The sequence below is a fragment of the Pleurodeles waltl genome, chromosome 4_1, assembly GCF_031143425.1.
Source record: "Pleurodeles waltl isolate 20211129_DDA chromosome 4_1, aPleWal1.hap1.20221129, whole genome shotgun sequence".
NCBI classification, from domain to species: Eukaryota; Metazoa; Chordata; class Amphibia; order Caudata; family Salamandridae; genus Pleurodeles; species Pleurodeles waltl.
The window spans coordinates 76,232,037-76,254,812 of NC_090442.1; the positions used below are offsets into that span (position 1 = coordinate 76,232,037).

A 22,776-nucleotide genomic window follows, 5' to 3' on the forward strand; every position below is an offset into this window, starting at 1 on the left:
ATGGTGCAGTTACTGGGCGTGAGTGTGAAAACTGTTAATTTTCGCACAACAGTCTTAAGGATGCACATAAAACTTTGAGCTATTTTGTTTAAATAGTCGTTTTAGTGTGAAATACTTTCAATAAATCCCCAAGAATTGTAGAAAGTGATATAGAAAGAAATTGAAAGCTTCTTTCATGTGTGAAGGGGGCACCCAGATTGATCCATGGTGCAGTTACTGGGTGTGAGTGTGAAAACTGTTAATTTTCAACAAGAGTCATAAGGATGCACATAAAACTTTGAGCTATTTTGCTTAATTAGTCGTTTTAGTGTGACATACTTTCAAAAAATCCCCAAGAATTGAAAAAAGCGATACAGAAAGAAATTGACAGCTTCTTTAAAGTATTAAGGGGGCACCCGGATTTGAACCAGGGACCTCTTGATCTGCAGTCAAACGCTCTACCACTGAGCTATACCCCCTTGTTGTACTATCTGGAAGTGGATGGACTAGAAACTGCTGCTGTGGATCTCATCAGAACGGCTTCCTCTTTTATAGGCTCTCTATACCACCTGCTGATTTATTAGTCACAGGGTCTGGGACACAGCCTGACTCATGCCCCTGGCTACAAGCTGATGGACACACTCAACACACCTGATGCTTCACTATTCACACCAAAATACATAGCATGACAGCAGGTCCTAGGCCAAGGGTGCCAATTCACTCTCAAGCTTACTCTTGCTTCACTAGTCACAGGGACTGCTATGGAGACCGGCTGCTGGTCCTTTCACACAACCCTCTTACGGACGCAGATAAAACCTAAAACTCTTTTTAATTAGTGTTTTTTCTGTGACATACTTTCAAGAAATCTCCAGAAATTGAAATAAGTAACAGAGAATTTTTTTTTTGTTCCTTAAAAGGAGAAGTGGGAAGCAAGACTTGAACTGGGGACCTCTTGATCTGCAGTCACATACTTTACTGCTGAGCTATACACATCCTCTTTTCCTGAAATATGCCTTCACACACACCTTATTACTGCGAGCAGCAGGCTGTAGAGTGCAGACGTCACATATAATACCATGGACTCTGACTAGCACTGAGTTATACCTACTCTGGGATTCCAGCTGTGGGACTAGCGTACTCTCTTGTCTACTCACCATGCTGGAAGTGAGAGTGAGTCTTACTCTCTTCTGCAATCACTCTGTGCCATAAATTTCAGTCTTAGTCTCTCGTCTGCTCACTCTCTGCAGTAAGTGTGCAAAGCTGTCAGTGACTCAGCCAGTCTAAGCCTCCTAGCTCATTTAAAAATACACTGCCTCAGACATTGACAGAACACAACTCTAGTGAGGAAAGACTTCTTTTTAACAGTGCTTTGGTTAGCAGTACCATACAACTCTCACACAGTCACTATCTCTTCTAATCGATGCAAGTTCACATAGATGTCTTTTAAAATGCAATTTCTGTGTCCCTCACGTGGTAATGTCTTTAACAATGCTATATCTTTGTTTTATGGTAAAACAATTTGATATGGTATACATATTGGACCAGTCTTACTGTACATTCTAGTAACGGTAAGCTGGCGTGATACTAGTGAAACACACTGGAAACAGTACACAGGCCAGTCATAGTGTACCAGCATTTGGGTCCAGTTTTGTCTAGCCGACGTTACCTTACATACTAATTACAGTAAATAGGTGTGCTACTGGAGAAAGACACAAGTAACAGCATGCAGGCATTTGTTTCTTACACATATTACTATCAGTAAGCACACATGCTACTGTCCAAACTCAGTTCTAAAACTGCAGAGACTTCTGTTACAGAATAAGGACATTTGTGAAAGCATTACGGGCATACAGTGTCCACACACTCACATCTTTGCTGCTGTACAGGCACACAGTGTTTCTTAAAGCACAACAAATCAGCTGTGCTGTGGTAAATACAGTGGAATTTAGAAACTTGTGATTTGTTTACCTATGTATTTTTTCTTTGCACCTGCAATTTCTGCTATATGCTCAATTATTAGAAGCAATGCTTGTTAATAAATCCATGCCGTAAAACATTATCTGTGTGCTGCACACTACAGAATGTTATAAGATGTATTAAAGTACACAGTATCATGCTGTGTACACAAATTTCAATTTGTCCCTGTGTGCCAATGTACGAACTCTTGTTTTACTCGAATTGATCCATGGTGCAGTTACTGGGCGTGAGTGTGAAAACTGTTAATTTTCGCACAACAGTCTTAAGGATGCACATAAAACTTTGAGCTATTTTGTTTAAATAGTCGTTTTAGTGTGAAATACTTTCAATAAATCCCCAAGAATTGTAGAAAGTGATATAGAAAGAAATTGAAAGCTTCTTTCATGTGTGAAGAGGGCACCCAGATTGATCCATGGTGCAGTTACTGGGTGTGAGTGTGAAAACTGTTAATTTTCAACAAGAGTCATAAGGATGCACATAAAACTTTGAGCTATTTTGCTTAATTAGTCGTTTTAGTGTGACATACTTTCAAAAAATCCCCAAGAATTGAAAAAAGCGATACAGAAAGAAATTGACAGCTTCTTTAAAGTATTAAGGGGGCACCCGGATTTGAACCAGGGACCTCTTGACCTACAGTCAAATGCTCTACCACGGAGCTATACCGCCTTGTTGTACTATCTGGAAGTGGATGGACTAGAAACTGCTGCTGTGGATCTCATCAGAACGGCTTCCTCTTTTATAGGCTCTCTATACCACCTGCTGATTTATTAGTCACAGGGTCTGGGACACAGCCTGACTCATGCCCCTGGCTACAAGCTGATGGACACACTCAACACACCTGATGCTTCACTATTCACACCAAAATACATAGCATGACAGCAGGTCCTAGGCCAAGGGTGCCAATTCACTCTCAAGCTTACTCTTGCTTCACTAGTCACAGGGACTGCTATGGAGACCGGCTGCTGGTCCTTTCACACAACCCTCTTACGGACGCAGATAAAACCTAAAACTCTTTTTAATTAGTGGTTTTTCTGTGACATACTTTCAAGAAATCTCCAGAAATTGAAATAAGTAACAGAGAATTTTTTTTGTTCCTTAAAAGGAGAAGTGGGAAGCAAGACTTGAACTGGGGACCTCTTGATCTGCAGTCACATACTTTACTGCTGAGCTATACACATCCTCTTTTCCTGAAATATGCCTTCACACACACCTTATTACTGCGAGCAGCAGGCTGTAGAGTGCAGACGTCACATATAATACCATGGACTCTGACTAGCACTGAGTTATACCTACTCTGGGATTCCAGCTGTGGGACTAGCTTACTCTCTTGTCTACTCACCATGCTGGAAGTGAGAGTGACTCTTACTCTCTTCTGCAATCACTCTGTGCCCTAAATTTCAGTCTTAGTCTCTCGTCTGCTCACTCTCTGCAGTAAGTGTGCAAAGCTGTCAGTGACTCAGCCAGTCTAAGCCTCCTAGCTCATTTAAAAATCCACTGCCTCAGACATTGACAGAACACAACTCTAGTGAGGAAAGACTTCTTTTTAACAGTGCTTTGGTTAGCAGTACCATACAACTCTCACACAGTCACTATCTCTTCTAATCGATGCAAGTTCACATAGATGTCTTTTAAAATGCAATTTCTGTGTCCCTCACGTGGTAATGTCTTTAACAATGCTATATCTTTGTTTTATGGTAAAACAATTTGATATGGTATACATATTGGACCAGTCTTACTGTACATTCTAGTAACGGTAAGCTGGCGTGATACTAGTGAAACACACTGGAAACAGTACACAGGCCAGTCACAGTGTACCAGCATTTGGGTCCAGTTTTGTCTAGCCGACGTTACCTTACATACTAATTACAGTAAATAGGTGTGCTACTGGAGAAAGACACAAGTAACAGCATGCAGGCATTTGTTTCTTACACATATTACTATCAGTAAGCACACATGCTACTGTCCAAACTCAGTTCTAAAACTGCAGAGACTTCTGTTACAGTATAAGGACATTTGTGAAAGCATTACGGGCATACAGTGTCCACACACTCACATCTTTGCTGCTGTACAGGCACACAGTGTTTCTTAAAGCACAACAAATCAGCTGTGCTGTGGTAAATACAGTGGAATTTAGAAACTTGTGATTTGTTTACCTATGTATTTTTTCTTTGCACCTGCAATTTCTGCTATATGCTCAATTATTAGAAGCAATGCTTGTTAATAAATCCATGCCGTAAAACATTATCTGTGTGCTGCACACTACAGAATGTAGAAAGATGTATTAAAGTACACAGTATCATGCTGTGTACACAAATTTCAATTTGTCCCTGTGTGCCAATGTACGAACTCTTGTTTTACTCGAATTGATCCATGGTGCAGTTACTGGGCGTGAGTGTGAAAACTGTTAATTTTCGCACAACAGTCTTAAGGATGCACATAAAACTTTGAGCTATTTTGTTTAAATAGTCGTTTTAGTGTGAAATACTTTCAATAAATCCCCAAGAATTGTAGAAAGTGATATAGAAAGAAATTGAAAGCTTCTTTCATGTGTGAAGGGGGCACCCAGATTGATCCATGGTGCAGTTACTGGGTGTGAGTGTGAAAACTGTTAATTTTCAACAAGAGTCATAAGGATGCACATAAAACTTTGAGCTATTTTGCTTAATTAGTCGTTTTAGTGTGACATACTTTCAAAAAATCCCCAAGAATTGAAAAAAGCGATACAGAAAGAAATTGACAGCTTCTTTAAAGTATTAAGGGGGCAACCGGATTTGAACCAGGGACCTCTTGATTTGCAGTCAAATGCTCTACCACTGAGCTATGCCCCCTTGTTGTACTATCTGGAAGTGGATGGACTAGAAACTGCTGCTGTGGATCTCATCAGAACGGCTTCCTCTTTTATAGGCTCTCTATACCACCTGCTGATTTATTAGTCACAGGGTCTGGGACACAGCCTGACTCATGCCCCTGGCTACAAGCTGATGGACACACTCAACACACCTGATGCTTCACTATTCACACCAAAATACATAGCATGACAGCAGGTCCTAGGCCAAGGGTGCCAATTCACTCTCAAGCTTACTCTTGCTTCACTAGTCACAGGGACTGCTATGGAGACCGGCTGCTGGTCCTTTCACACAACCCTCTTACGGACGCAGATAAAACCTAAAACTCTTTTTAATTAGTGGTTTTTCTGTGACATACTTTCAAGAAATCTCCAGAAATTGAAAAAAGTAACAGAGAATTTTTTTTTTGTTCCTTAAAAGGAGAAGTGGGAAGCAGGACTTGAGCTGGGGACCTCTTGATCTGCAGTCACATACTTTACTGCTGAGCTATACACATCCTCTTTTCCTGAAATATGCGTTCACACACACCTTATTACTGCGAGCAGCAGGCTGTAGAGTGCAGACGTCACATATAATACCATGGACTCTGACTAGCACTGAGTTATACCTACTCTGGGATTCCAGCTGTGGGACTAGCTTACTCTCTTGTCTACTCACCATGCTGGAAGTGAGAGTGAGTCTTACTCTCTTCTGCAATCACTCTGTGCCCTAAATTTCAGTCTTAGTCTCTCGTCTGCTCACTCTCTGCAGTAAGTGTGCAAAGCTGTCAGTGACTCAGCCAGTCTAAGCCTCCTAGCTCATTGAAAAATCCACTGCCTCAGACATTGACAGAACACAACTCTAGTGAGGAAAGACTTCTTTTTAACAGTGCTTTGGTTAGCAGTACCATACAACTCTCACACAGTCACTATCTCTTCTAATCGATGCAAGTTCACATAGATGTCTTTTAAAATGCAATTTCTGTGTCCCTCACGTGGTAATGTCTTTAACAATGCTATATCTTTGTTTTATGGTAAAACAATTTGATATGGTATACATATTGGACCAGTCTTACTGTACATTCTAGTAACGGTAAGCTGGCGTGATACTAGTGAAACACACTGGAAACAGTACACAGGCCAGTCACAGTGTACCAGCATTTGGGTCCAGTTTTGTCTAGCCGACGTTACCTTACATACTAATTACAGTAAATAGGTGTGCTACTGGAGAAAGACACAAGTAACAGCATGCAGGCATTTGTTTCTTACACATATTACTATCAGTAAGCACACATGCTACTGTCCAAACTCAGTTCTAAAACTGCAGAGACTTCTGTTACAGTATAAGGACATTTGTGAAAGCATTACGGGCATACAGTGTCCACACACTCACATCTTTGCTGCTGTACAGGCACACAGTGTTTCTTAAAGCACAACAAATCAGCTGTGCTGTGGTAAATACAGTGGAATTTAGAAACTTGTGATTTGTTTACCTATGTATTTTTTCTTTGCACCTGCAATTTCTGCTATATGCTCAATTATTAGAAGCAATGCTTGTTAATAAATCCATGCCGTAAAACATTATCTGTGTGCTGCACACTACAGAATGTAGAAAGATGTATTAAAGTACACAGTATCATGCTGTGTACACAAATTTCAATTTGTCCCTGTGTGCCAATGTACGAACTCTTGTTTTACTCGAATTGATCCATGGTGCAGTTACTGGGCGTGAGTGTGAAAACTGTTAATTTTCGCACAACAGTCTTAAGGATGCACATAAAACTTTGAGCTATTTTGTTTAAATAGTCGTTTTAGTGTGAAATACTTTCAATAAATCCCCAAGAATTGTAGAAAGTGATATAGAAAGAAATTGAAAGCTTCTTTCATGTGTGAAGGGGGCACCCAGATTGATCCATGGTGCAGTTACTGGGTGTGAGTGTGAAAACTGTTAATTTTCAACAAGAGTCATAAGGATGCACATAAAACTTTGAGCTATTTTGCTTAATTAGTCGTTTTAGTGTGACATACTTTCAAAAAATCCCCAAGAATTGAAAAAAGCGATACAGAAAGAAATTGACAGCTTCTTTAAAGTATTAAGGGGGCACCCGGATTTGAACCAGGGACCTCTTGATCTGCAGTCAAACGCTCTACCACTGAGCTATACCCCCTTGTTGTACTATCTGGAAGTGGATGGACTAGAAACTGCTGCTGTGGATCTCATCAGAACGGCTTCCTCTTTTATAGGCTCTCTATACCACCTGCTGATTTATTAGTCACAGGGTCTGGGACACAGCCTGACTCATGCCCCTGGCTACAAGCTGATGGACACACTCAACACACCTGATGCTTCACTATTCACACCAAAATACATAGCATGACAGCAGGTCCTAGGCCAAGGGTGCCAATTCACTCTCAAGCTTACTCTTGCTTCACTAGTCACAGGGACTGCTATGGAGACCGGCTGCTAGTCCTTTCACACAACCCTCTTACGGACGCAGATAAAACCTAAAACTCTTTTTAATTAGTGGTTTTTCTGTGACATACTTTCAAGAAATCTCCAGAAATTGAAATAAGTAACAGAGAATTTTTTTTTTGTTCCTTAAAAGGAGAAGTGGGAAGCAGGACTTGAGCTGGGGACCTCTTGATCTGCAGTCACATACTTTACTGCTGAGCTATACACATCCTCTTTTCCTGAAATATGCGTTCACACACACCTTATTACTGCGAGCAGCAGGCTGTAGAGTGCAGACGTCACATATAATACCATGGACTCTGACTAGCACTGAGTTATACCTACTCTGGGATTCCAGCTGTGGGACTAGCTTACTCTCTTGTCTACTCACCATGCTGGAAGTGAGAGTGAGTCTTACTCTCTTCTGCAATCACTCTGTGCCCTAAATTTCAGTCTTAGTCTCTCGTCTGCTCACTCTCTGCAGTAAGTGTGCAAAGCTGTCAGTGACTCAGCCAGTCTAAGCCTCCTAGCTCATTGAAAAATCCACTGCCTCAGACATTGACAGAACACAACTCTAGTGAGGAAAGACTTCTTTTTAACAGTGCTTTGGTTAGCAGTACCATACAACTCTCACACAGTCACTATCTCTTCTAATCGATGCAAGTTCACATAGATGTCTTTTAAAATGCAATTTCTGTGTCCCTCACGTGGTAATGTCTTTAACAATGCTATATCTTTGTTTTATGGTAAAACAATTTGATATGGTATACATATTGGACCAGTCTTACTGTACATTCTAGTAACGGTAAGCTGGCGTGATACTAGTGAAACACACTGGAAACAGTACACAGGCCAGTCACAGTGTACCAGCATTTGGGTCCAGTTTTGTCTAGCCGACGTTACCTTACATACTAATTACAGTAAATAGGTGTGCTACTGGAGAAAGACACAAGTAACAGCATGCAGGCATTTGTTTCTTACACATATTACTATCAGTAAGCACACATGCTACTGTCCAAACTCAGTTCTAAAACTGCAAAGACTTCTGTTACAGTATAAGGACATTTGTGAAAGCATTACGGGCATACAGTGTCCACACACTCACATCTTTGCTGCTGTACAGGCACACAGTGTTTCTTAAAGCACAACAAATCAGCTGTGCTGTGGTAAATACAGTGGAATTTAGAAACTCGTGATTTGTTTACCTATGTATTTTTTCTTTGCACCTGCAATTTCTGCTATATGCTCAATTATTAGAAGCAATGCTTGTTAATAAATCCATGCCGTAAAACATTATCTGTGTGCTGCACACTACAGAATGTAGAAAGATGTATTAAAACACAGTATCATGCTGTGTACACAAATTTCAATTTGTCCCTGTGTGCCAATGTACGAACTCTTGTTTTACTCGAATTGATCCATGGTGCAGTTACTGTCCATGAGTGTGAAAACTGTTAATTTTCGCACAACAGTCTTAAGGATGCACATAAAACTTTGAGCTATTTTGTTTAAATAGTCGTTTTAGTGTGAAATACTTTCAATAAATCCCCAAGAATTGTAGAAAGTGATATAGAAAGAAATTGAAAGCTTCTTTCATGTGTGAAGGGGGCACCCAGATTGATCCATGGTGCAGTTACTGGGTGTGAGTGTGAAAACTGTTAATTTTCAACAAGAGTCATAAGGATGCACATAAAACTTTGAGCTATTTTGCTTAATTAGTCGTTTTAGTGTGACATACTTTCAAAAAATCCCCAAGAATTGAAAAAAGCGATACAGAAAGAAATTGACAGCTTCTTTAAAGTATTAAGGGGGCACCCGGATTTGAACCAGGGACCTCTTGATCTGCAGTCAAACGCTCTACCACTGAGCTATACCCCCTTGTTGTACTATCTGGAAGTGGATGGACTAGAAACTGCTGCTGTGGATCTCATCAGAACGGCTTCCTCTTTTATAGGCTCTCTATACCACCTGCTGATTTATTAGTCACAGGGTCTGGGACACAGCCTGACTCATGCCCCTGGCTACAAGCTGATGGACACACTCAACACACCTGATGCTTCACTATTCACACCAAAATACATAGCATGACAGCAGGTCCTAGGCCAAGGGTGCCAATTCACTCTCAAGCTTACTCTTGCTTCACTAGTCACAGGGACTGCTATGGAGACCGGCTGCTGGTCCTTTCACACAACCCTCTTACGGACGCAGATAAAACCTAAAACTCTTTTTAATTAGTGTTTTTTCTGTGACATACTTTCAAGAAATCTCCAGAAATTGAAATAAGTAACAGAGAATTTTTTTTTTGTTCCTTAAAAGGAGAAGTGGGAAGCAAGACTTGAACTGGGGACCTCTTGATCTGCAGTCACATACTTTACTGCTGAGCTATACACATCCTCTTTTCCTGAAATATGCCTTCACACACACCTTATTACTGCGAGCAGCAGGCTGTAGAGTGCAGACGTCACATATAATACCATGGACTCTGACTAGCACTGAGTTATACCTACTCTGGGATTCCAGCTGTGGGACTAGCGTACTCTCTTGTCTACTCACCATGCTGGAAGTGAGAGTGAGTCTTACTCTCTTCTGCAATCACTCTGTGCCATAAATTTCAGTCTTAGTCTCTCGTCTGCTCACTCTCTGCAGTAAGTGTGCAAAGCTGTCAGTGACTCAGCCAGTCTAAGCCTCCTAGCTCATTTAAAAATACACTGCCTCAGACATTGACAGAACACAACTCTAGTGAGGAAAGACTTCTTTTTAACAGTGCTTTGGTTAGCAGTACCATACAACTCTCACACAGTCACTATCTCTTCTAATCGATGCAAGTTCACATAGATGTCTTTTAAAATGCAATTTCTGTGTCCCTCACGTGGTAATGTCTTTAACAATGCTATATCTTTGTTTTATGGTAAAACAATTTGATATGGTATACATATTGGACCAGTCTTACTGTACATTCTAGTAACGGTAAGCTGGCGTGATACTAGTGAAACACACTGGAAACAGTACACAGGCCAGTCATAGTGTACCAGCATTTGGGTCCAGTTTTGTCTAGCCGACGTTACCTTACATACTAATTACAGTAAATAGGTGTGCTACTGGAGAAAGACACAAGTAACAGCATGCAGGCATTTGTTTCTTACACATATTACTATCAGTAAGCACACATGCTACTGTCCAAACTCAGTTCTAAAACTGCAGAGACTTCTGTTACAGAATAAGGACATTTGTGAAAGCATTACGGGCATACAGTGTCCACACACTCACATCTTTGCTGCTGTACAGGCACACAGTGTTTCTTAAAGCACAACAAATCAGCTGTGCTGTGGTAAATACAGTGGAATTTAGAAACTTGTGATTTGTTTACCTATGTATTTTTTCTTTGCACCTGCAATTTCTGCTATATGCTCAATTATTAGAAGCAATGCTTGTTAATAAATCCATGCCGTAAAACATTATCTGTGTGCTGCACACTACAGAATGTTATAAGATGTATTAAAGTACACAGTATCATGCTGTGTACACAAATTTCAATTTGTCCCTGTGTGCCAATGTACGAACTCTTGTTTTACTCGAATTGATCCATGGTGCAGTTACTGGGCGTGAGTGTGAAAACTGTTAATTTTCGCACAACAGTCTTAAGGATGCACATAAAACTTTGAGCTATTTTGTTTAAATAGTCGTTTTAGTGTGAAATACTTTCAATAAATCCCCAAGAATTGTAGAAAGTGATATAGAAAGAAATTGAAAGCTTCTTTCATGTGTGAAGAGGGCACCCAGATTGATCCATGGTGCAGTTACTGGGTGTGAGTGTGAAAACTGTTAATTTTCAACAAGAGTCATAAGGATGCACATAAAACTTTGAGCTATTTTGCTTAATTAGTCGTTTTAGTGTGACATACTTTCAAAAAATCCCCAAGAATTGAAAAAAGCGATACAGAAAGAAATTGACAGCTTCTTTAAAGTATTAAGGGGGCACCCGGATTTGAACCAGGGACCTCTTGACCTACAGTCAAATGCTCTACCACGGAGCTATACCGCCTTGTTGTACTATCTGGAAGTGGATGGACTAGAAACTGCTGCTGTGGATCTCATCAGAACGGCTTCCTCTTTTATAGGCTCTCTATACCACCTGCTGATTTATTAGTCACAGGGTCTGGGACACAGCCTGACTCATGCCCCTGGCTACAAGCTGATGGACACACTCAACACACCTGATGCTTCACTATTCACACCAAAATACATAGCATGACAGCAGGTCCTAGGCCAAGGGTGCCAATTCACTCTCAAGCTTACTCTTGCTTCACTAGTCACAGGGACTGCTATGGAGACCGGCTGCTGGTCCTTTCACACAACCCTCTTACGGACGCAGATAAAACCTAAAACTCTTTTTAATTAGTGGTTTTTCTGTGACATACTTTCAAGAAATCTCCAGAAATTGAAATAAGTAACAGAGAATTTTTTTTGTTCCTTAAAAGGAGAAGTGGGAAGCAAGACTTGAACTGGGGACCTCTTGATCTGCAGTCACATACTTTACTGCTGAGCTATACACATCCTCTTTTCCTGAAATATGCCTTCACACACACCTTATTACTGCGAGCAGCAGGCTGTAGAGTGCAGACGTCACATATAATACCATGGACTCTGACTAGCACTGAGTTATACCTACTCTGGGATTCCAGCTGTGGGACTAGCTTACTCTCTTGTCTACTCACCATGCTGGAAGTGAGAGTGACTCTTACTCTCTTCTGCAATCACTCTGTGCCCTAAATTTCAGTCTTAGTCTCTCGTCTGCTCACTCTCTGCAGTAAGTGTGCAAAGCTGTCAGTGACTCAGCCAGTCTAAGCCTCCTAGCTCATTTAAAAATCCACTGCCTCAGACATTGACAGAACACAACTCTAGTGAGGAAAGACTTCTTTTTAACAGTGCTTTGGTTAGCAGTACCATACAACTCTCACACAGTCACTATCTCTTCTAATCGATGCAAGTTCACATAGATGTCTTTTAAAATGCAATTTCTGTGTCCCTCACGTGGTAATGTCTTTAACAATGCTATATCTTTGTTTTATGGTAAAACAATTTGATATGGTATACATATTGGACCAGTCTTACTGTACATTCTAGTAACGGTAAGCTGGCGTGATACTAGTGAAACACACTGGAAACAGTACACAGGCCAGTCACAGTGTACCAGCATTTGGGTCCAGTTTTGTCTAGCCGACGTTACCTTACATACTAATTACAGTAAATAGGTGTGCTACTGGAGAAAGACACAAGTAACAGCATGCAGGCATTTGTTTCTTACACATATTACTATCAGTAAGCACACATGCTACTGTCCAAACTCAGTTCTAAAACTGCAGAGACTTCTGTTACAGTATAAGGACATTTGTGAAAGCATTACGGGCATACAGTGTCCACACACTCACATCTTTGCTGCTGTACAGGCACACAGTGTTTCTTAAAGCACAACAAATCAGCTGTGCTGTGGTAAATACAGTGGAATTTAGAAACTTGTGATTTGTTTACCTATGTATTTTTTCTTTGCACCTGCAATTTCTGCTATATGCTCAATTATTAGAAGCAATGCTTGTTAATAAATCCATGCCGTAAAACATTATCTGTGTGCTGCACACTACAGAATGTAGAAAGATGTATTAAAGTACACAGTATCATGCTGTGTACACAAATTTCAATTTGTCCCTGTGTGCCAATGTACGAACTCTTGTTTTACTCGAATTGATCCATGGTGCAGTTACTGGGCGTGAGTGTGAAAACTGTTAATTTTCGCACAACAGTCTTAAGGATGCACATAAAACTTTGAGCTATTTTGTTTAAATAGTCGTTTTAGTGTGAAATACTTTCAATAAATCCCCAAGAATTGTAGAAAGTGATATAGAAAGAAATTGAAAGCTTCTTTCATGTGTGAAGGGGGCACCCAGATTGATCCATGGTGCAGTTACTGGGTGTGAGTGTGAAAACTGTTAATTTTCAACAAGAGTCATAAGGATGCACATAAAACTTTGAGCTATTTTGCTTAATTAGTCGTTTTAGTGTGACATACTTTCAAAAAATCCCCAAGAATTGAAAAAAGCGATACAGAAAGAAATTGACAGCTTCTTTAAAGTATTAAGGGGGCAACCGGATTTGAACCAGGGACCTCTTGATTTGCAGTCAAATGCTCTACCACTGAGCTATGCCCCCTTGTTGTACTATCTGGAAGTGGATGGACTAGAAACTGCTGCTGTGGATCTCATCAGAACGGCTTCCTCTTTTATAGGCTCTCTATACCACCTGCTGATTTATTAGTCACAGGGTCTGGGACACAGCCTGACTCATGCCCCTGGCTACAAGCTGATGGACACACTCAACACACCTGATGCTTCACTATTCACACCAAAATACATAGCATGACAGCAGGTCCTAGGCCAAGGGTGCCAATTCACTCTCAAGCTTACTCTTGCTTCACTAGTCACAGGGACTGCTATGGAGACCGGCTGCTGGTCCTTTCACACAACCCTCTTACGGACGCAGATAAAACCTAAAACTCTTTTTAATTAGTGGTTTTTCTGTGACATACTTTCAAGAAATCTCCAGAAATTGAAAAAAGTAACAGAGAATTTTTTTTTTGTTCCTTAAAAGGAGAAGTGGGAAGCAGGACTTGAGCTGGGGACCTCTTGATCTGCAGTCACATACTTTACTGCTGAGCTATACACATCCTCTTTTCCTGAAATATGCGTTCACACACACCTTATTACTGCGAGCAGCAGGCTGTAGAGTGCAGACGTCACATATAATACCATGGACTCTGACTAGCACTGAGTTATACCTACTCTGGGATTCCAGCTGTGGGACTAGCTTACTCTCTTGTCTACTCACCATGCTGGAAGTGAGAGTGAGTCTTACTCTCTTCTGCAATCACTCTGTGCCCTAAATTTCAGTCTTAGTCTCTCGTCTGCTCACTCTCTGCAGTAAGTGTGCAAAGCTGTCAGTGACTCAGCCAGTCTAAGCCTCCTAGCTCATTGAAAAATCCACTGCCTCAGACATTGACAGAACACAACTCTAGTGAGGAAAGACTTCTTTTTAACAGTGCTTTGGTTAGCAGTACCATACAACTCTCACACAGTCACTATCTCTTCTAATCGATGCAAGTTCACATAGATGTCTTTTAAAATGCAATTTCTGTGTCCCTCACGTGGTAATGTCTTTAACAATGCTATATCTTTGTTTTATGGTAAAACAATTTGATATGGTATACATATTGGACCAGTCTTACTGTACATTCTAGTAACGGTAAGCTGGCGTGATACTAGTGAAACACACTGGAAACAGTACACAGGCCAGTCACAGTGTACCAGCATTTGGGTCCAGTTTTGTCTAGCCGACGTTACCTTACATACTAATTACAGTAAATAGGTGTGCTACTGGAGAAAGACACAAGTAACAGCATGCAGGCATTTGTTTCTTACACATATTACTATCAGTAAGCACACATGCTACTGTCCAAACTCAGTTCTAAAACTGCAGAGACTTCTGTTACAGTATAAGGACATTTGTGAAAGCATTACGGGCATACAGTGTCCACACACTCACATCTTTGCTGCTGTACAGGCACACAGTGTTTCTTAAAGCACAACAAATCAGCTGTGCTGTGGTAAATACAGTGGAATTTAGAAACTTGTGATTTGTTTACCTATGTATTTTTTCTTTGCACCTGCAATTTCTGCTATATGCTCAATTATTAGAAGCAATGCTTGTTAATAAATCCATGCCGTAAAACATTATCTGTGTGCTGCACACTACAGAATGTAGAAAGATGTATTAAAGTACACAGTATCATGCTGTGTACACAAATTTCAATTTGTCCCTGTGTGCCAATGTACGAACTCTTGTTTTACTCGAATTGATCCATGGTGCAGTTACTGGGCGTGAGTGTGAAAACTGTTAATTTTCGCACAACAGTCTTAAGGATGCACATAAAACTTTGAGCTATTTTGTTTAAATAGTCGTTTTAGTGTGAAATACTTTCAATAAATCCCCAAGAATTGTAGAAAGTGATATAGAAAGAAATTGAAAGCTTCTTTCATGTGTGAAGGGGGCACCCAGATTGATCCATGGTGCAGTTACTGGGTGTGAGTGTGAAAACTGTTAATTTTCAACAAGAGTCATAAGGATGCACATAAAACTTTGAGCTATTTTGCTTAATTAGTCGTTTTAGTGTGACATACTTTCAAAAAATCCCCAAGAATTGAAAAAAGCGATACAGAAAGAAATTGACAGCTTCTTTAAAGTATTAAGGGGGCACCCGGATTTGAACCAGGGACCTCTTGATCTGCAGTCAAACGCTCTACCACTGAGCTATACCCCCTTGTTGTACTATCTGGAAGTGGATGGACTAGAAACTGCTGCTGTGGATCTCATCAGAACGGCTTCCTCTTTTATAGGCTCTCTATACCACCTGCTGATTTATTAGTCACAGGGTCTGGGACACAGCCTGACTCATGCCCCTGGCTACAAGCTGATGGACACACTCAACACACCTGATGCTTCACTATTCACACCAAAATACATAGCATGACAGCAGGTCCTAGGCCAAGGGTGCCAATTCACTCTCAAGCTTACTCTTGCTTCACTAGTCACAGGGACTGCTATGGAGACCGGCTGCTAGTCCTTTCACACAACCCTCTTACGGACGCAGATAAAACCTAAAACTCTTTTTAATTAGTGGTTTTTCTGTGACATACTTTCAAGAAATCTCCAGAAATTGAAATAAGTAACAGAGAATTTTTTTTTTGTTCCTTAAAAGGAGAAGTGGGAAGCAGGACTTGAGCTGGGGACCTCTTGATCTGCAGTCACATACTTTACTGCTGAGCTATACACATCCTCTTTTCCTGAAATATGCGTTCACACACACCTTATTACTGCGAGCAGCAGGCTGTAGAGTGCAGACGTCACATATAATACCATGGACTCTGACTAGCACTGAGTTATACCTACTCTGGGATTCCAGCTGTGGGACTAGCTTACTCTCTTGTCTACTCACCATGCTGGAAGTGAGAGTGAGTCTTACTCTCTTCTGCAATCACTCTGTGCCCTAAATTTCAGTCTTAGTCTCTCGTCTGCTCACTCTCTGCAGTAAGTGTGCAAAGCTGTCAGTGACTCAGCCAGTCTAAGCCTCCTAGCTCATTGAAAAATCCACTGCCTCAGACATTGACAGAACACAACTCTAGTGAGGAAAGACTTCTTTTTAACAGTGCTTTGGTTAGCAGTACCATACAACTCTCACACAGTCACTATCTCTTCTAATCGATGCAAGTTCACATAGATGTCTTTTAAAATGCAATTTCTGTGTCCCTCACGTGGTAATGTCTTTAACAATGCTATATCTTTGTTTTATGGTAAAACAATTTGATATGGTATACATATTGGACCAGTCTTACTGTACATTCTAGTAACGGTAAGCTGGCGTGATACTAGTGAAACACACTGGAAACAGTACACAGGCCAGTCACAGTGTACCAGCATTTGGGTCCAGTTTTGTCTAGCCGACGTTACCTTACATACTAATTACAGTAAATAGGTGTGCTACTGGAGAAAGACACAAGTAACAGCATGCAGGCATTTGTTTCTTACACATATTACTATCAGTAAGCACACATGCTACTGTCCAAACTCAGTTCTAAAACTGCAAAGACTTCTGTTACAGTATAAGGACATTTGTGAAAGCATTACGGGCATACAGTGTCCACACACTCACATCTTTGCTGCTGTACAGGCACACAGTGTTTCTTAAAGCACAACAAATCAGCTGTGCTGTGGTAAATACAGTGGAATTTAGAAACTCGTGATTTGTTTACCTATGTATTTTTTCTTTGCACCTGCAATTTCTGCTATATGCTCAATTATTAGAAGCAATGCTTGTTAATAAATCCATGCCGTAAAACATTATCTGTGTGCTGCACACTACAGAATGTAGAAAGATGTATTAAAACACAGTATCATGCTGTGTACACAAATTTCAATTTGTCCCTGTGTGCCAATGTACGAACTCTTGTTTTACTCGAATTGATCCATGGTGCAGTTACTGTCCATGAGTGTGAAAACTGTTAATTTTCGCACAACAGTCTTAAGGATGCACATAAAACTTTGAGCTATTTTGTTTAAATAGTCGTTTTAGTGTGAAATACTTTCAATAAATCCCCAAGAATTGTAGAAAGTGATATAGAAAGAAATTGAAAGCTTCTTTCATGTGTGAAGGGGGCACCCAGATTGATCCATGGTGCAGTTACTGGGTGTGAGTGTGAAAACTGTTAATTTTCAACAAGAGTCATAAGGATGCACATAAAACTTTGAGCTATTTTGCTTAATTAGTCGTTTTAGTGTGACATACTTTCAAAAAATCCCCAAGAACTGAAAAAAGCGATACAGAAAGAAATTGACAGCATCTTTAAAGTATTAAGGGGGCACCCGGATTTGAACCAGGGACCTCTTGACCTTCAGTCAAATGCTCTACCACTGAGCAATATCCCCTTGTTGTACTATCTGGAAGTGGATGGACTAGAAACTGCTGCTGTGGATCTCATCAGAACGGCTTCCTCTTTTATAGGCTCTCTATACCACCTGCTGATTTATTAGTCACAGGGTCTGGGACACAGCCTGACTCATGCCCCTGGCTACAAGCTGATGGACACACTCAACACACCTGATGCTTCACTATTCACACCAAAATACATAGCATGACAGCAGGTCCTAGGCCAAGGGTGCCAATTCACTCTCAAGCTTACTCTTGCTTCACTAGTCACAGGGACTGCTATGGAGACCGGCTGCTGGTCCTTTCACACAACCCTCTTACGGACGCAGAGAAAACCTAAAACTCTTTTTAATTAGTGGTTTTTCTGTGACATACTTTCAAGAAATCTCCAGAAATTGAAATAAGTAACAGAGAATTTTTTTTTTGTTCCTTAAAAGGAGAAGTGGGAAGCAGGACTTGAGCTGGGGACCTCTTGATCTGCAGTCACATACTGTACTGCTGAGCTATACACATCCTCTTTTCCTGAAATATGCCTTCACACACACCTTATTACTGCGAGCAGCAGGCTGTAGAGTGCAGACGTCACATATAATACCATGGACTCTGACTAGCACTGAGTTATACCTACTCTGGGATTCCAGCTGTGGGACTAGCTTACTCTCTTGTCTACTCACCATGCTGGAAGTGAGAGTGAGTCTTACTCTCTTCTGCAATCACTCTGTGCCCTAAATTTCAGTCTTGTTCTCTCGTCTGCTCACTCTCTGCAGTAAGTGTGCAAAGCTGTCAGTGACTCAGCCAGTCTAAGCCTCCTAGCTCATTTAAAAATCCACTGCCTCAGACATTGACAGAACACAACTCTAGTGAGGAAAGACTTCTTTTTAACAGTGCTTTGGTTAGCAGTACCATACAACTCTCACACAGTCACTATCTCTTCTAATCGATGCAAGTTCACATAGATGTCTTTTAAAATGCAATTTCTGTGTCCCTCACGTGGTAATGTCTTTAACAATGCTATATCTTTGTTTTATGGTAAAACAATTTGATATGGTAGACATATTGGACCAGTCTTACTGTACATTCTAGTAACGGTAAGCTGGCGTGATACTAGTGAAACACACTGGAAACAATACACAGGCCAGTCACAGTGTACCAGCATTTGGGTCCATTTATGTCTAGCCGACGTTACCTTACATACTAATTACAGTAAATAGGTGTGCTACTGGAGAAAGACACAAGTAACAGCATGCAGGCATTTGTTTCTTACACATATTACTATCAGTAAGCACACATGCTACTGTCCAAAGTCAGTTCTAAAACTGCAGAGACTTCTGGTACAATATAAGGACATTTGTGAAAGCATTACGGGCATACAGTGTCCACACACTCACATCTTTGCTGCTGTACAGGCACACAGTGTTTCTTAAAGCACAACAAATCAGCTGTGCTGTGGTAAATACAGTGGCATTTAGAAACTTGTGATTTGTTTACCTATGTATTTTTTCTTTGCACCTGCAATTTCTGCTATATGCTGAATTATTAGAAGCAATGCTTGTTAATAAATCCATGCCGTAAAACATTATCTGTGTGCTGCACACTACAGAATGTAGAAAGATGTATTAAAGTACACAGTATCATGCTGTGTACACAAATTTCAATTTGTCCCTGTGTGCCAATGTACGAACTCTTGTTTTACTCGAATTGATCCATGGTGCAGTTACTGGGCGTGAGTGTGAAAACTGTTAATTTTCGCACAACAGTCTTAAGGATGCACATAAAACTTTGAGCTATTTTGTTTAAACAGTCGTTTTAGTGTGAAATACTTTCAATAAATCCCCAAGAATTGTAGAAAGTGATATAGAAAGAAATTGAAAGCTTCTTTCATGTGTGAAGGGGGCACCCAGATTGATCCATGGTGCAGTTACTGGGTGTGAGTGTGAAAACTGTTAATTTTCAACAAGAGTCATAAGGATGCACATAAAACTTTGAGCTATTTTGCTTAATTAGTCGTTTTATTGTGACATACTTTCAAAAAAAAACCAAGAATTGAAAAAAGCGATACAGAAAGAAATTGACAGCTTCTTTAAAGTATTAAGGGGGCACCCGGATTTGAACCAGGGACCTCTTGATCTGCAGTCAAACGCTCTACCACTGAGCTACCCCCCCTTGTTGTACTATGTGGAAGTGGATGGACTAGAAACTGCTGCTGTGGATCTCATCAGAACGGCTTCCTCTTTTATAGGCTCTCTATACCACCTGCTGATTTATTAGTCACAGGGTCTGGGACACAGCCTGACTCATGCCCCTGGCGACAAGCTGATGGACACACTCAACACACCTGATGCTTCACTATTCACACCAAAATACATAGCATGACAGCAGGTCCTAGGCCAAGGGTGCCAATTCACTCTCAAGCTTACTCTTGCTTCACTAGTCACAGGGACTGCTATGGAGACCGGCTGCTGGTCCTTTCACACAACCCTCTTACGGACGCAGATAAAACCTAAAACTCTTTTTAATTAGTGGTTTTTCTCTGACATACTTTCAAGAAATCTCCAGAAATTGAAATAAGTAACAGAGAATTTTTTTTTTGTTCCTTAAAAGGAGAAGTGGGAAGCAAGACTTGAACTGGGGACCTCTTGATCTGCAATCACATACTTAACTGCTGAGCTATACACATCCTCTTTACCTGAAACATGCCTTCACACACACCTTATTACTGCGAGCAGCAGGCTGAAGAGTGCAGACGTCACATATAATACCATGGACTCTGACTAGCACTGAGTTATACCTACTCTGGGATTCCAGCTGTGGGACTAGCTTACTCTCTTGTCTACTCACCATACTGGAAGTGAGAGTGAGTCTTACTCTCTTCTGCAATCACTCTGTGCCCTAAATTTCAGTCTTAGTCTCTCGTCTGCTCACTCTCTGCAGTAAGTGTGCAAAGCTGTCAGTGACTCAGCCAGTCTAAGCCTCCTAGCTCATTTAAAAATCCACTGCCTCAGACATTGACAGAACACAACTCTAGTGAGGAAAGACTTCATTTTAACAGTGCTTTGGTTAGCAGTACCATACAACTCTCACACAGTCACTATCTCTTCTAATCGATGCAAGTTCACATAGATGTCTTTTAAAATGCAATTTCTGTGTCTCTCACGTGGTAATGTCTTTAACAATGCTATATCTTTGTTTTATGGTAAAACAATTTGATATGGTATACATATTGGACCAGTCTTACTGTACATTCTAGTAACGGTAAGCTGGCGTGATACTAGTGAAACACAGTGGAAACAGTACACAGGCCAGTCACAGTGTACCAGCATTTGGGTCCAGTTTTGTCTAGCCGACGTTACCTTACATACTAATTACAGTAAATAGGTGTGCTACTGGAGAAAGACACAAGTAACAGCATGCAGGCATTTGTTTCTTACACATATTACTATCAGTAAGCACACATGCTACTGTCCAAACTCAGTTCTAAAACTGCAGAGACTTCTGTTACAGTATAAGGACATTTGTGAAAGCATTACGGGCATACAGTGTCCACACACTCACATCTTTGCTGCTGTACAGGCACACAGTGTTTCTTAAAGCACAACAAATCAGCTGTGCTGTGGTAAATACAGTGGAATTTAGAAACTTGTGATTTGTTTACCTATGTATTTTGTCTTTGCACCTGCAATTTCTGCTATATGCTCAATTATTAGAAGCAATGCTTGTTAATAAATCCATGCCGTAAAACATTATCTGTGTGCTGCACACTACAGAATGTAGAAAGATGTATTAAAGTACACAGTATCATGCTGTGTACACAAATTTCAATTTGTCCCTGTGTGCCAATGTACGAACTCTTGTTTTACTCGAATTGATCCATGGTGCAGTTACTGGGCGTGAGTGTGAAAACTGTTAATTTTCGCACAACAGTCTTAAGGATGCACATAAAACTTTGAGCTATTTTGTTTAAATAGTCGTTTTAGTGTGAAATACTTTCAATAAATCCCCAAGAATTGTAGAAAGTGATATAGAAAGAAATTGAAAGCTTCTTTCATGTGTGAAGGGGGCACCCAGATTGATCCATGGTGCAGTTACTGGGTGTGAGTGTGAAAACTGTTAATTTTCAACAAGAGTCATAAGGATGCACATAAAACTTTGAGCTATTTTGCTTAATTAGTCGTTTTAGTGTGACATACTTTCAAAAAATCCCCAAGAATTGAAAAAAGCGATCCAGAAAGAAATTGACAGCTTCTTTAAAGTATTAAGGAGGCACCCGGATTTGAACCAGGGACCTCTTGATCTGCAGTCAAATGCTCTACCACTGAGCTATACCCCCTTGTTGTACTATCTGGAAGTGGATGGACTAGAAACTGCTGCTGTGGATCTCATCAGAACGGCTTCCTCTTTTATAGGCTCTCTATACCACCTGCTGATTTATTAGTCACAGGGTCTGGGACACAGCCTGACTCATGCCCCTGGCTACAAGCTGATGGACACACTCAACACACCTGATGCTTCACTATTAACACCAAAATACATAGCATGACAGCAGGTCCTAGGCCAAGGGTGCCAATTCACTCTCAAGCTTACTCTTGCTTCACTAGTCACAGGGACTGCTATGGAGACCGGCTGCTGGTCCTTTCACCCAACCCTCTTACGGACGCAGATAAAACCTAAAACTCTTTTTAATTAGTGGTTTTTCTGTGACATACTTTCAAGAAATCTCCAGAAATTGAAATAAGTAACAGAGAATTTTTTTTTTGTTCCTTAAAAGGAGAAGTGGGAAGCAGGACTTGAGCTAGGGACCTCTTGATCTGCAGTCACATACTTTACTGCTGAGCTATACACATCCTCTTTTCCTGAAATATGCCTTCACACACACCTTATTACTGCGAGCAGCAGGCTGTAGAGTGCAGACGTCACATATAATACCATGGACTCTGACTAGCACTGAGTTATACCTACTCTGGGATTCCAGCTGTGGGACTAGCTTACTCTCTTGTCTACTCACCATGCTGGAAG

At 40.7% G+C, this 22,776-nt stretch overlaps 8 non-coding genes across 8 annotated transcripts; all 8 read right to left on the reverse strand.

Annotated features, from left to right (window-relative positions):
* Positions 1 to 386: 386 nt before the first annotated feature.
* Positions 387 to 458, reverse strand: TRNAC-GCA (transfer RNA cysteine (anticodon GCA)). The gene has a single exon. It is a non-coding gene; the product is annotated as a tRNA-Cys (tRNA).
* Positions 459 to 4,712: 4,254 nt separating this feature from the next.
* On the reverse strand, positions 4,713 to 4,784 carry TRNAC-GCA (transfer RNA cysteine (anticodon GCA)). The gene has a single exon. It is a non-coding gene; the product is annotated as a tRNA-Cys (tRNA).
* A 2,092-nt stretch (positions 4,785 to 6,876) lies between these two features.
* On the reverse strand, positions 6,877 to 6,948 carry TRNAC-GCA (transfer RNA cysteine (anticodon GCA)). Its single transcript has one exon. It is a non-coding gene; the product is annotated as a tRNA-Cys (tRNA).
* A 2,090-nt stretch (positions 6,949 to 9,038) lies between these two features.
* Positions 9,039 to 9,110, reverse strand: TRNAC-GCA (transfer RNA cysteine (anticodon GCA)). The gene has a single exon. It is a non-coding gene; the product is annotated as a tRNA-Cys (tRNA).
* A 4,254-nt stretch (positions 9,111 to 13,364) lies between these two features.
* On the reverse strand, positions 13,365 to 13,436 carry TRNAC-GCA (transfer RNA cysteine (anticodon GCA)). Its single transcript has one exon. It is a non-coding gene; the product is annotated as a tRNA-Cys (tRNA).
* Positions 13,437 to 15,528: 2,092 nt separating this feature from the next.
* TRNAC-GCA (transfer RNA cysteine (anticodon GCA)) lies at positions 15,529 to 15,600 on the reverse strand. Its single transcript has one exon. It is a non-coding gene; the product is annotated as a tRNA-Cys (tRNA).
* Positions 15,601 to 19,854: 4,254 nt separating this feature from the next.
* Positions 19,855 to 19,926, reverse strand: TRNAC-GCA (transfer RNA cysteine (anticodon GCA)). The gene has a single exon. It is a non-coding gene; the product is annotated as a tRNA-Cys (tRNA).
* A 2,092-nt stretch (positions 19,927 to 22,018) lies between these two features.
* On the reverse strand, positions 22,019 to 22,090 carry TRNAC-GCA (transfer RNA cysteine (anticodon GCA)). The gene has a single exon. It is a non-coding gene; the product is annotated as a tRNA-Cys (tRNA).
* Positions 22,091 to 22,776: the final 686 nt, after the last annotated feature.